Genomic DNA, 13,204 nt, shown 5'->3' with positions numbered 1-13,204 from the left:
CTTTTTCATTTTTTCTATTAGTTTCGAAAATTTTTAAAATTGATTTTCAAAATCTTTTTCTTATCTTTATTTCATGATTTTCGAAAACTTTACTAAACAGTTAATGTGATTGATTCAAAAATTTGAAATTTGTTACTTTCTTGTTAAGAAATGTTCAATCTTTAAATTCTAGAATCATATCTTTTAGTTTCTTGTTAGTCAAGTAATCAATTTTAATTTTAAAAATCAAATCTTTTTAATTTTCTTTTCAAATATTTTTCAAAACAAATCTCAATCATATCTTTTCAATCATATCCTTTTTTCAAAATCAATTTTAAAATCTTTTCTAACTTCTTATCTTTTCAAAATTGATTTTCAAATCTTTTTCAACTAACTAATTGGCTTTTTGTTTGTTTTACTATTTCTTATCTTTTTCAAAACCACCTAACTACTTTTCTCTCTCTAATTTTCGAAAATCACCTTTCTCTTTTTCAAAATTCTTTTTAATTAACTAATTGTTTTAAATTTTAATTTTTTATTTTCGAATTTTAACTAATAATTAAAATAAAAACAAAAATATCTTTCTTCTCTTTTAGTTAATTTTCGAATTCCCTCTCTCATCTTTTTCTATTTATTTATTCATTTACTAACCCTTCTCTTCATCTAAAAATTCGAACCCTCTCTTTTCCTCTGTGTTCGAATTTTTCTCCTCCTTCTTCTATTCTTTTCTTCTTCAACTCACATAAAGAAATCTCTATACTGTGAGCAGGAGCAAGGACAAGGACATTCTTGTTGAAGCAGATCCTGAACCTGAAAGGACTCTGAAGAAGAAGCTAAGAGAAGCTAAAGCACAACAATTCAGAGAAAACCTTACAGAGAATCTTGAAAAAGAAGGAGACATGGCCGAACCAAATAATAATGCAAGGAGGATGCTTGGTGATTATACTACACCTACTTCCAATTTTTATGGAAGAAGCATCTCAATCCGTGCCATTGGAGCAAACAATTTTGAGCTGAAGCCTCAAATAGTTGCTCTAATGCAATAGAACTGCAAGTTTCATGGACTTCCATTAGAAGATCCATATCAATTTTTAACTGAGTTCTTGTAGATCTGTGATACTGTTAAGACTAATGGAGTAAATCCTGAAGTCTACAGGCTCATGCTTTTCCCTTTTGTTGTAAGAGACAGAGCTAGAACATGGTTGGACTCACAACCTAAAGATAGCCTGGACTCTTGGGATAAGCTGGTCACGAATTTCTTGGCCAAGTTCTTTCCTCCTCAAAAGCTGAGCAAGCTTAGAGTGAATGTTCAGACCTTCAAGCAAAAAGATGTGAATCCCTCTATGAAGCTTGGGAAAGATACAAGCAGTTGACCAAAAAGTGTCCTTCTGACATGCTTTCAGAGTGGACCATTTTGAATATATTCTATGATGGTCTATCTGAGTTCTCTAAGATGTCACTGAACTATTCTGCAGGTGGATCCATTCACCTAAACAAAATGCCTGCAGAAGCTCAAGAACTCATTGACATGGTTGCAAATAACCAATTCATGTACACCTTTGAGAGGAATCCTGTGAGTAATGGGATGCCTCAGAGGAAGGGAGTTTTTGAAATTGATGCTCTGAATGCCATATTGGCTCAGAACAAAATGTTGACTCAGCAAGTCAACATGATTTCTTAGAGTCTGAATGGATTGCATAATGCATCCAACAGTACTAAAGAAGCATCTTCTGAAGAAGAAGCTTATGATCCTGAGAACCCTGCAATGGCAGAGGTGAATTACATGGGTAAAGCCTATGGAAACACCTATAATCCCTCATGGAGAAATCATCCAAATTTCTCATGGAAGGATCAACAAAACCCTCAACAAGACTTTAATAATGGTGGAAGAAACAGGTTTAGCAATAGCAAGCCTTTTCCATCATCTTCTCAGCAATAGACAGAGAATTCTGAGCAGAGCCCCTCTAGCTTAGCAAACATAGTCTCTGATCTATCTAAGGCCACTTTAAGTTTCATGAATGAAACAAGGTCCTCGATTAGAAACTTGGAGGCACAAGTGGGTCAGCTGAGTAAGAAAATCACTGAAACTCCTCCTAGTGCTCTCCCAAGCAATACAGAAAAGAATCCAAAAAGAGAGTGCAAGGCCATTGATATTATCAAAATGGCCGAATACAAAGAAGAAGGGGAGGACGTGAATCCCAATGAGGAAGACCTTATGGGACGTCCCCCAGACAGAAAAAAGTTCCCTATTGAGGACCTAAAGGAATCTGAGGCTCATATAGAGACCATAGAGATTCCATTAAACTTTCTTCTGCCATTCATGAGCTTTGAGAACTATTCTTCCTCTGAAGAGGATGAAGATGTAACTGAAGAGTAACTTGCTCAATATCTAGGAGCCATTATGAAGCTGAATGCCAAGTTGTTTGGTAATGAGACTTGGGAAGATGAACCTCTCTTGCTCATTAGTGAACTAAATACCTGGGATCAGCAAACTTTACCTCGAAAGAGACAAGATCCTGGTAAATTCTTAATACCCTGTACCATAGGCACCAGGACCTTTGAGAAGGCTCTGTGTGACTTGGGGTCAGGTATAAATCTTATGCCACTCTCTGTAATGGAGAAACTGGGGATCTTTGAGGTACAAGCTGCAAGAATCTCATTAGAGATGGCAGACAAGTCAATAAAACAAGCTTATAGATTGGTAGAGAACGTGTTAGTGAAGGTTAAAGGCCTTTATATCCCTGCTGATTTTATAATCCTAGACACTGGGAAGCATGAGGATGAATGCATCATCCTTGGAAGACCCATCCTAGCCACAGCAGGAGCGTGATTGATGTTGACAGAGGAGAGCTAGTCCTTCAATTGAATGGGGACTACCTTGTGTTTAAAGCTCAAGGATCTTCCTCTGCAACCATGGAGAGGAAGCTTGAAAAGCTTCTCTCAATACAGAGTCAAACAAAGCCCCCACAATCAAACTCTAAGTTTATTTTTAATTATCTATATTTCTATTGTTCTTTTATGTTTTATTAGGTTTATGATCATGTGGAGTCACAAAACAATTGCAAAAATTAAAAACAGAATAAAAAACAGCAGAAGAAAAAGCACACCCTGGAGGAAGAGCTGTCTGGCATTTATACGCCAGAAACAAAGCATCTGTCTGGTGTTTAACGCCAGAAACAAGCACCAAGCTAGCGTTTAACGCCAGAAACAAGCATCAGGCTGGCGTTAAATACTAGAAACAGGCTACATTTGGGCGTTTAACGCCAGAAACTAGCATCAGTCTGGTGTTAAATGCCAGGATTGCATACAGAGGGCGTTTTACACGCCTAAAAGGTGCAGGGATGAGAAATCTTTGACACCTCAGGATCTGTGGACTCCACAGGATCCCCACCTACCCCACCTCTCTCTTCTTCACACAATCCAATAACACTATACCCTTCACCAATCACCTCAATCTCTCTTCCCCATTACCCCTTCACCAATCACATCTATCCACTCTTCCCCATAATCCCCACCTACCTTCAAATTCAAAATCTCTTTCCCACCCAAACCCACCCTAAATGGCCGAAACAAAACCCCTTTCCCTCCACTATATAAACCCCTCCATCCTTCTTCATTTTCACACAACACTACCCTCTCTTCTCCCCCTTGGCCGAAACCTACACCTCTCTCCCTCTCCTTCATATCTTCTTCTTCTATTCTTTCTTGTTTTGCTCGAGGGCGAGCAACATTCTAAGTTTCGTGTGGTAAAAGCATAGCTTTTTTGTTTTTCCATAACCATTGATGGCACCTAAGGCCAGAGAAACCTCAAGAAAGAGGAAAGGGAAGGCAATTGGTTCCACCTCTGAGTCATAGGAGATGGAGAGATTCATCTCAAAAGCCCATCAAGATCACTTCTATGAAGTTGTGACCAAGAAAAAGGTGATCCCCGAGGTCCCTTTTAAAAGTACTCCATCATTCTCAATGAGATTAGAGAAGATCAAAGAGCTATGAGGGAGAAGCAACAAAGGCAAGGAAGAGACATAGAGGAGCTCAAGGACACCATTGGTCCTTCAAGAAGAAGGTGCCACCATCACTAAGGTGGACTCATTCCTTAACTTTCTTGTTCTTATCTCTCTGTTTTTTGGTTTTTGAGCTTTATGTTTGTCTATGTTTGTGTCTTTATTGCATGATCATTAGTGTCTAGTGTCTATGTCTTAAGGCTATGAATAATTCCATGAATCCTTCACCTTTCTTAAAAGAAAAATGTTTTTAATGCAAAAGAACAAGAAGTACATGAGTTTCGAATTCATCCTTGAAGTTAGTTTAATTATATTGATGTGGTGACAAAACTTTTTGTTTTCTGAATGAATGCTTGAACAATGTATATTTTTGATCTTGTTGTTTATGAATGTTAAAATTGTTGGCTCTTGAAAGAATGATGAACAAAGAAAAATGTTATTGATAATCTGAAAAATCATGAAATTGATTCTTGAAGCAAGAAAAAGAAGTGAAAAAGAAGAAGCTTGCGAAAAAAAAAAGCAAGCAAAAAAAAGCCAATAGCCCTTAAAAGCAAAAGGCAAGGGTAAAAAGGATCCAAGGCTTTGAGCATCAATGGATAGGAGGGCCCAAGGAAATAAAATCCAGGCCTAAGCGGCTAAATCAATCTGTCCCTAACCATATGCTTCTAGCATGCAGGTCCAAGTGAAAAGCTTGAGACTGAGTGGTTAAAGTCGTGATCCAAAGTAAAAAGAGTGTGCTTAAGAGCTCTGGACACCTCTAACTGGGGACTTTAGCAAAGCTGAGTCACAATCTGAAAAGGTTCACCCAGTCATGTGTCTGTGGCATTTATGTATCTGCTGGTAATACTGGAAAACAAAGTGCTTAGGGCCATGACCAAGACTCATAAAAGTAGCTGTGTTCAAGAATCAACATACTTAACTAGGAGAATCAATAACACTATCTGAACTCTGAGTTCCTATGGATGCCAATCATTCTAAATTTCTAAGGATAAAGTGAGATGCCAAAATTGTTCAGAGGCAAAAAGCTACAAGTCCTGCTCATCTAATTAGAACTAATATTCATTGATATTTTGGGATTTATAGTATATTCTCTTTTTTTTATCTTATTTGATTTTCAGTTGCTTGGGGATAAGCAACAATTTATGTTTGGTGTTGTGAAGAGCGGATAATTTATACACTTTTTGACATTGTTTTTAGGTAATTTTTAGTAGGATCTAGCTACTTTTAGGGATGTTTTTATTAGTTTTTATGCAAAATTCACATTTCTGGACTTTACTATGAGTTTGTGTATTTTTCTGTGATTTCAAGTATTTTTTGGCTGAAATTGAGGGACCTAAGCAAAAATCTTATAGGAGGCTGAAAAAGGACTACAGATGCTGTTGGCTTCTGACCTCCCTGCACTCGAAATAGATTATCTGGAGCTTCGGAACTCCAAATGGTACGCTCTTAATTGCGTTGAAAAGAAGACATCCAGGGCTTTCCAGAAATATATAATAGTTTATATTTATTTGAGTTTAGGTGATGCAAACTGGCGTTTAACGCCAGTTCTATGCTGCATTCTGGAGTAAAATGCCAAAAACACGTCACAAACCAGAGTTAAACGCTAAAAACACGTTACAACTTGGCGTTTAACCCCAAGAGAAGTCTTTGCATGTGTAAAGCTCAAGCTCAGCCCAAGCACACACCAAAGTGGGCCCCCGAAGTGGATTTCTGCACTTAAACTTATTTCTGTAAACCCTAGTAACTAGTTAAGTATAAATAGAACTTTTTACTATTGTACTCGGAGTCTTTTTTAAACCATTAGGTCTTTTTCCATAATTTTTGAATTCACATATCATTTGGGGAGGCTGGCCATTCAGCCATGCCTGGACCTTCATCACTTATGTATTTTCAACGGTGGAGTTTCTACACACCATAGATTAAGGTGTGGAGCTCTGCTGTTCTTCGAGTATTAATGCAATTACTATTATTCTTCTATTCAATTCAGCTTATTCTTATTCTAAGATATTCACTGCACTTCAACATGATGAATGTGATGATCCGTGACACTTATCATCATTCTCACTTATGAACGCATGCCTGACAACCACTTCCGTTCTACCTTAGATTGAGCGCGTATCTCTTAGCCTCCATTCCGAAAGATCGGAGTCTTCGTGGTATAAGCTAGAATTATTGGCGGCCATTCCTAAGATCCGGAAAGTCTAAACCTTGTCTGTGGTGATCAATGGATCCTATTCCAACTTGATCGAGAACTGACAGATGATTAGCCGTGTTGTGATAGCGCATTTGGACCATTTTCACTAAGAGGACGGGAGGTAGCCATTGATAACGGTGAAACCCAACATACAACTTGCCATAGAAAGTAGTAAGAATGATTGGATTAAAGCAGTAGGAAAGCAGAGATGCAGAAGGAACACAGTATCTTCATGCGCTTATCTGGAATTCCCACCAATGAATTACATAAGTATCTCTATCTTTATTTTATGATTTATTTATCTTTATATTCGAAAACCATTATAACCATTAGAATCCGCCTGACTGAGATTTACAAGATGACCATAGCTTGCTTCAAGCCGACAATCTCCGTGGGATCGACCCTTACTCACGTAAGATTTATTACTTGGATGACCCAGTGCACTTGCTGGTTAGTTGTACGAAGTTGTGAAAAAGAGTGATATTACAATTGTGCGTACCAAGTTGTTGGCGCCATTGAGATCACAATTTCGTGCACCACTTTCTCCACTTGCTCTAATACAAAATCAAACTCCTCCTTGATGTCTTCCTTCACTAATTCTTCAACCACTCCTTCGCCTTCAAGGGTCTCTACTACCTCCACCTTTTGGGACTCCTCTAGCTTCTTTTGAAGTATAAATTTGTGAAACCGATGCATTACATCCCTAAGACGATTCCTTCTCTATTGTTCCATGTCATTATCATAATTAGGATCGTGTTACTCTTGGATTGATGGATGTGGGTGCACTTCCATGGAAGGTGGTGATGGGATGGAGAGATCAATATGTGGTTGAAAAGGAAGTGCACTAGAGCTTGAGGGTTGATTGTTGGGTGTATTCAATGATTCAATCTATGAGGCGAGAGCTTGTAAAGCAGAGGTCAGTGATGATTAGATTTTGACGGTTTAGAATTTCACTAATGAAATCTCTTTGTAAAGTATAGTTTACAAACCAACAATAATCCTTTCATACAAAAATTTGTTTGTCCCAAGTACAAACCCCTAATAATCCTAATAACCGAAATATTTAAACCTCGGGTCATCTCTTAAAGGAATTGCAGGGTAGTGTTCTTGTTATTGGTTATGATTTGTATATTTTTGGGGTTTTGGATGAGAAACAAGAAAAGTAAATGACAAGGAAATTTAAATGACAGAACGGTCTTGGCTAAGTTTGGTGGTCAAGGATCTCTATCCTTCTCACTAACCACAACATGAGAATTGGTAAAGATTAATCCCATTAAGTCATCCTTTAACTAGTAGTAAAGGAAAGTCAAATGAGCTATATTAATCCAAGTCCATAAGTCCTAGCTATTCACTAATTCAATTATTGAGAACTAGAGTCAATGGCTCCCAATCAACAATCACTTGGACATTAGTAACTCAAGAGTTCCTAAATTACCTTCCCAAGCCAAGAGCATAAAATTCTACTCTAAAATCCAACCAAGCATTTTAGCAAACACTTAGAAGGCACAAAAGATAAGCATAGTAAAATTGCAACAAGAATAGAAACTAACAACAATATTGCAAAGAATTAACAACAACAATCAAAAGGAACACAATTATTATGAATTACCTCAAATTTAATTGAAAGAAAAGAGAAGGAACAAGAGTAGATCTACTACAAAGTATAGGAACAAAATAAAGGAAATTACAACAAAAGAATGGAAGAAGGATGAATGTAACAACAAAGAATTGAAAGGTAGAAGTAGATGAAAACATGAATCAAAACCTAGATCTAAGATTATTGACCTAAACCTAATCCTAATTCTAGAGAGAAGTGAGAGCTTCTCTCTCTAAAACTAACTAATCCTAATCCTAATGTGTGTAAAATGATGGAACCCCCCTTTGCTCTTCAATCCTTGGTCCTTTAAATCATTTTGGCGCCAAAGTTGGTTGCAAATTGGGCCCCACAGCTTCTGAGAATTTGTTGGGCACGTTTTCACTTAAAAATCACGTGCCAGCATCGACGCGTATGCATACAGCACGCGTGTGCATCCCTGAAGTTTTCGCGATCCACGTGTGCGCGTCTAGTGCCCGTGCGCGTGGATAGGTGCATCCAAATTTTTGGCTTTTTCCATGTGTTCTTCACTTTACATGCTTTTCTCTTCACTCTTTTGATCCATTCCTAACCCTTTTCAACCTGAAATCACTTAACAAACAAATCAAGGCATCTAGTGGAATCAAAGAGAGATTAAAATCATCAAATCAAGGGTCTAAAAGCATGTTTTCACATTTAAGCACAAATTAAGGGAGAATCACAAAACCATGCTATTTCTTTGGATAAATGTGGGTAAAAGGTGATAAAATGCTCTAAATTCAACACAAGATAAATCCTAAAAACGGGGTTTATCAACCTCCCCACATTTAAACCTTAGCATGTCCTCATGCTAAACCAAGAAAGAAGTAAGAGGTATGGCATTTATTCAATGAAACTAAACTAAATGCAACCTATCTAAATGCAACTATCTATATGAATGCAATCACTTGGTCAAAACAAATCAACTTCCAAGAAGACATGTATAAGCTTAAGAGCTAAAGCGATAACAATCAAATCAAATCCACAATTAAATTGAGTTATTAAATATTTTTACAAACTTGCATGAAAAGTGATGATCATAGGTGGAGACATGTAATTGAACAATCGAACCCTCACCGGATGTGTTTACACTCTAGTCGCTCGGTGTTTGGGGTTGATTCACTCAATTCTCCCTTAATCATACTTTCCAAGATTGTTTTTCATCTAACAATCAACAATTATTCGGTGCATGCATACAATTATTCTGAGGTTTTTTCTTTAGGTTGTAATGGGGCTAGGGTCAAGGTAGGATACATATTTGGTCAAGTGGACTTGAATTTTGAATCTTTGATAAGCTTAGACTTCCCACCTAACCTATGGCAACCTATACAATTTAAGTGCTAACCTAACTACCCATTCTTCACTTTTTCACATACTCATGCATTTCATCTTCACTTCACAACACATATGCATTGATCTTTATTGAACTTTACTTTGGGGCATTTTGTCCCCTTTTTTTCTTTCTTTTTCTTTTTCTTTTCTTTCTATTTTTTTCTTTCTTTTTCTATTTTTGTTTTCTTTATCATTCATTTCTTTTTCTCTTTCTTTTCTTTTCTTTTCAAACTAAAATATATACAAGAGCATCAATGCATATGGTTTTTTATTTAATTAACACATGAGTATGTACCCAATTTCCAAATGTAGAAATACAAAACAAAAACACCCTTTTCTCTCAACCAATGTCCCGAGTTTTCCACACTTGAATGATACTCAAACACACTAGCCTAAGCTAATCAAAGATTCAAATAAAGGACATTTATTATTTTTTGCTTTAAGGCTTGTCATGTGCTAAAATTATGAACAAGTGGGTTAATCGTAGGCTCAAAGTTGGCTAACAAAGGAAGATAAAAGGTAACTCTATTTGGGTAAGTGAGCTAAATAAAATGATGGCCTCAATCATATAAATGCATGAATACACAGAATAATGGACATAGAGAATCAAATAAATCAAAGATTACAATCATAGAAAGAGAATAATGCACACAAGAAGGAAAATAAGTGGTTATAAGATGTAACCACACCATTAGGCTCAAAACTCACAAGGTTATGTGTTCTTAGCTCAAAAACATTATCCATAATATATATATGGTTCAAGCAAGTTTTATGAAAAGTTTTTACTCAAACCAATTAGGATGTCAATGCCTATTAAGAATGTTTTTCTTGGAGAATATCATTATTTTGACTAAGCTTATTATGTCTATATATGCATGCAACCAAAAATCCTAAAAGACCTAAAAAAATGAAATGCAAAGGTGTTGGGATTAGAAACTTGTCACCCACAGAACACCGACCGGTCAGACGACCTCCCCACACTTAAAAGTTTGCATCGTCCTCGGTGCACTCAAAGATGAGCAAGGGGGTTCGGCGACTCAACCAGTTGTTGCGTGTTTTTTCTTCCGCTTCTATTTTTCCTTATGATGAATCATCCTGAAATTAGAAGGCAGGATGATAAGACAAGTAGGTGCAAAAGCACGGAAGCATGTATTGTTGGAATGAGGTGAATCACTAGAATTGAGTGAATGAATTAGTGTGACATTAACGAAGCATAGGTGTGTGGGTCCTAAATTACGCGGTTTAGAACACATGCACACTAGCATAAAGAGCTTTGTCACAATTTACACAAAAGAAGAATGCACTTCACTCATTCTAGTGTGCTTGAAATGCTTTAAGTAAACTTGTAAGGTAAAACAAGCATTAAAGAAGCATGAGAGCATTCATGCCCTAACATATGGATGCATAAACTCAAGAAACACAATGCATTAAGATAGATGTATAACATCATCCATCAAGAGATTGCCTAATCAAAGAATAAAATTCAAATCACATGGTGGTCAAATCATGCAATTCAAAAAGATTTAAAAAGCTCTAAAGGCAATGTCATTCACTTGGTATGAAAAGATAGCAAACATGAAAAGCTCAAAACCAAGTAATAAAATGTAACCTCAATGATAAAATCCAACAATGGAAATTCACAACAATGATGTTGAAATAACATCTTAACAGTAAGCAGCAGCAATTAACAGTAAACAAGATTAATAATCCGACACTCATCAAAGAGAAAAATGAGAAAATGAAATGGAGAATAAACTAACTAACTAATTAATGAACGAACTAAAAGAAATGGTTATAGATGGTGTTTGGTAGTGTTGGATGAGGGGTAGGATAAGGGAAGAATAAATGAGAAGGAAAGAAATGGAAAGAATATGAGAAGAGAAGAGTGTTGAGAAAAGGTGATCCACGTGTATGCGTGGTGTATGCGTGCGCGTGGGTGAGGTGAAATGGAGGCGACGCATATGCGTATGTCACATGTACACGCGGATTGTGCCAGAGAGAAGTGATGCATAGTGCAGGCGAAACTCTTAGGTTTTTGGCTGGGAGGTGGAACTTCTCGATCCATGCGTACGCGTCATGTATGCGTGCGCGCGGATGGGTGAAAATGCTTGAGGCGCGCGTACGTGTGTTGTACATGTACGCGTGGGTGGGTGCTCTATTTTTAAAATTTTTTCCAAGTTCTTGCACCAAACCAAGCATTCTAAACCTCCAAACAGCTACCAGAACACCATAAAACCTTATTCAACATATTAAACTACCAACTAGGCTCAACTAACTAAACAAAATATGGGATTAAACCTACTTTACCAGTATGTACAAAAGGGAAAAAATGAAAAGAATTTACCATGGTGGGGTGTCTCTCACCTAGCACTTTTGTTTATTGTCCTTAAGTTAGACTTGTGCGGAGCTCCTCTCAAGGTGGCTTGTGCTTGAACTCATCTTGAAACTCCCACCAATGCTTGGTTCTCCATTGTGCCATTCTTCAAAATTAATAATTCCAAGCTTGGGTGGAGTCCCTCACAAACCATGGGCTCCCAAAAGTGGTCCTCATCTTGTAATCCGGGATTACTCACTTTATTTTCACACCGTCTTTAAGTCGATTCCCATTAATTCGTCCGGGTGGCAAGCAAGATGAATTCTTAATGAAGTGACCAAGCATCCTCCTAGACCGAAGCAATCTAGTTCTATACCAACCTTTGCTTTTAAGTCTTGAGCATGCGACCATCATGGACTTGGACTTACAATGCCAACCACTAACCATCTCCCTTTTGCTCTTAAAGCCACAAAGATGCCCAAGTTGACCATCCGTTTCAAGTAAACCATATTCAAGGGGAATAATAGAGCTCAAGTATAAGGAATTTATCAACTTGAGTGAAAGAATGGATGGTGGTGGCTTAGGGAGAGGTATTTTCAGTGTCCTTGCAAGCTCTACTCCCTTGTGTTTTTCTTTGATTGTCTCCACCTCTTTACATTCCTTCTCAATCCTTTGTTCATCAATTTCATCTAACTCTTCTCCATCACTCAAATCATAAATGGGAGGAAGAGAGAAATCTACCTCCACATTTCTTTCTATCTCATTGGGAGAAAGTTCTTCAAACTTAAAGGATTCACCACCAAGAAGGTGGGATGCATGATCTTCATCACCAAGAAAACTCAATTGTTGTTTCATTCCCTCCAAGTCTTCATTCAACAATTGTTTTAGAGGTTGTTCACATTCCTCCTCAACATCAAATTCAATCTTCTTGGGGGAACTTTCCATGATTTTAGCTTCCCATGGAGGTTCCGCATCTCCTAAGTCTTCAACCACTTCTTCCTTTTCTTCAACAACCCTAGGTTTCTCCAATTGTTCTAACACAACGTGGCATTCTTCATTTTCCACTGGAGTTTCCAATCTCTCCTTCATGCTACGCTCTTACCGGAGTTTCCAATCTCTCCTTCATGCTATAGTCTTTCTTGGATTCTTCACATGTAGCTATGGGATTTCCTTGAATATTCAAGCATTGGGAGGCTAATCGGCTTACTACCTCGGTCAAGGTAGCCATAAATTGTTGCACATTCCTTTTTATTTTATCTTGCCCTTGAAGAAGAACACCAAGGGTTTCATCCATTAGAGATTGGGATGGTTATAAGGTTCATTATTTTGGAGAAAGAGTTTGATGAGCAGATAATTTATACGCTTTTTGGCATTGTTTTTAGTATGTTTTTAGTATATTTTAATTAGTTTTTATTATATTTTTATTAGTTTTTAGTTAAAATTCACTTTTCGGGACTTTACTATGAGTTTGTGTGTTTTTCTGTGATTTCAGGTATTTTCTGACTGAAATTGAGGGTCCTGAGCAAAAATCTGATTCAGAGGCTGAAAAGGACTGCAGATGCTGTTGGATTCTGACCTCCCTGCACTCGAAGTGGATTTTCTGGAGCTACAGAAGCCCAATTGGCGCGCTCTCAACGGCGTTGGAAAGTAGACATCTTGCGCTTTCCAGAAATGTATAATAGTCCATACTTTGCCCGAGATTTGATGGCCCAAACCGGCATTGCAAATCAGCTTTAGAATTCCCAGCGTTTAACGCTGGAACTGGCATAAAA

This window comes from Arachis duranensis, chromosome 3 (assembly GCF_000817695.3).
Source record: "Arachis duranensis cultivar V14167 chromosome 3, aradu.V14167.gnm2.J7QH, whole genome shotgun sequence".
Classification (NCBI taxonomy): Eukaryota; Viridiplantae; Streptophyta; class Magnoliopsida; order Fabales; family Fabaceae; genus Arachis; species Arachis duranensis.
The sequence above is the reverse complement of the archived record's forward strand: the minus strand, read 5'-3'. Positions refer to the sequence as shown.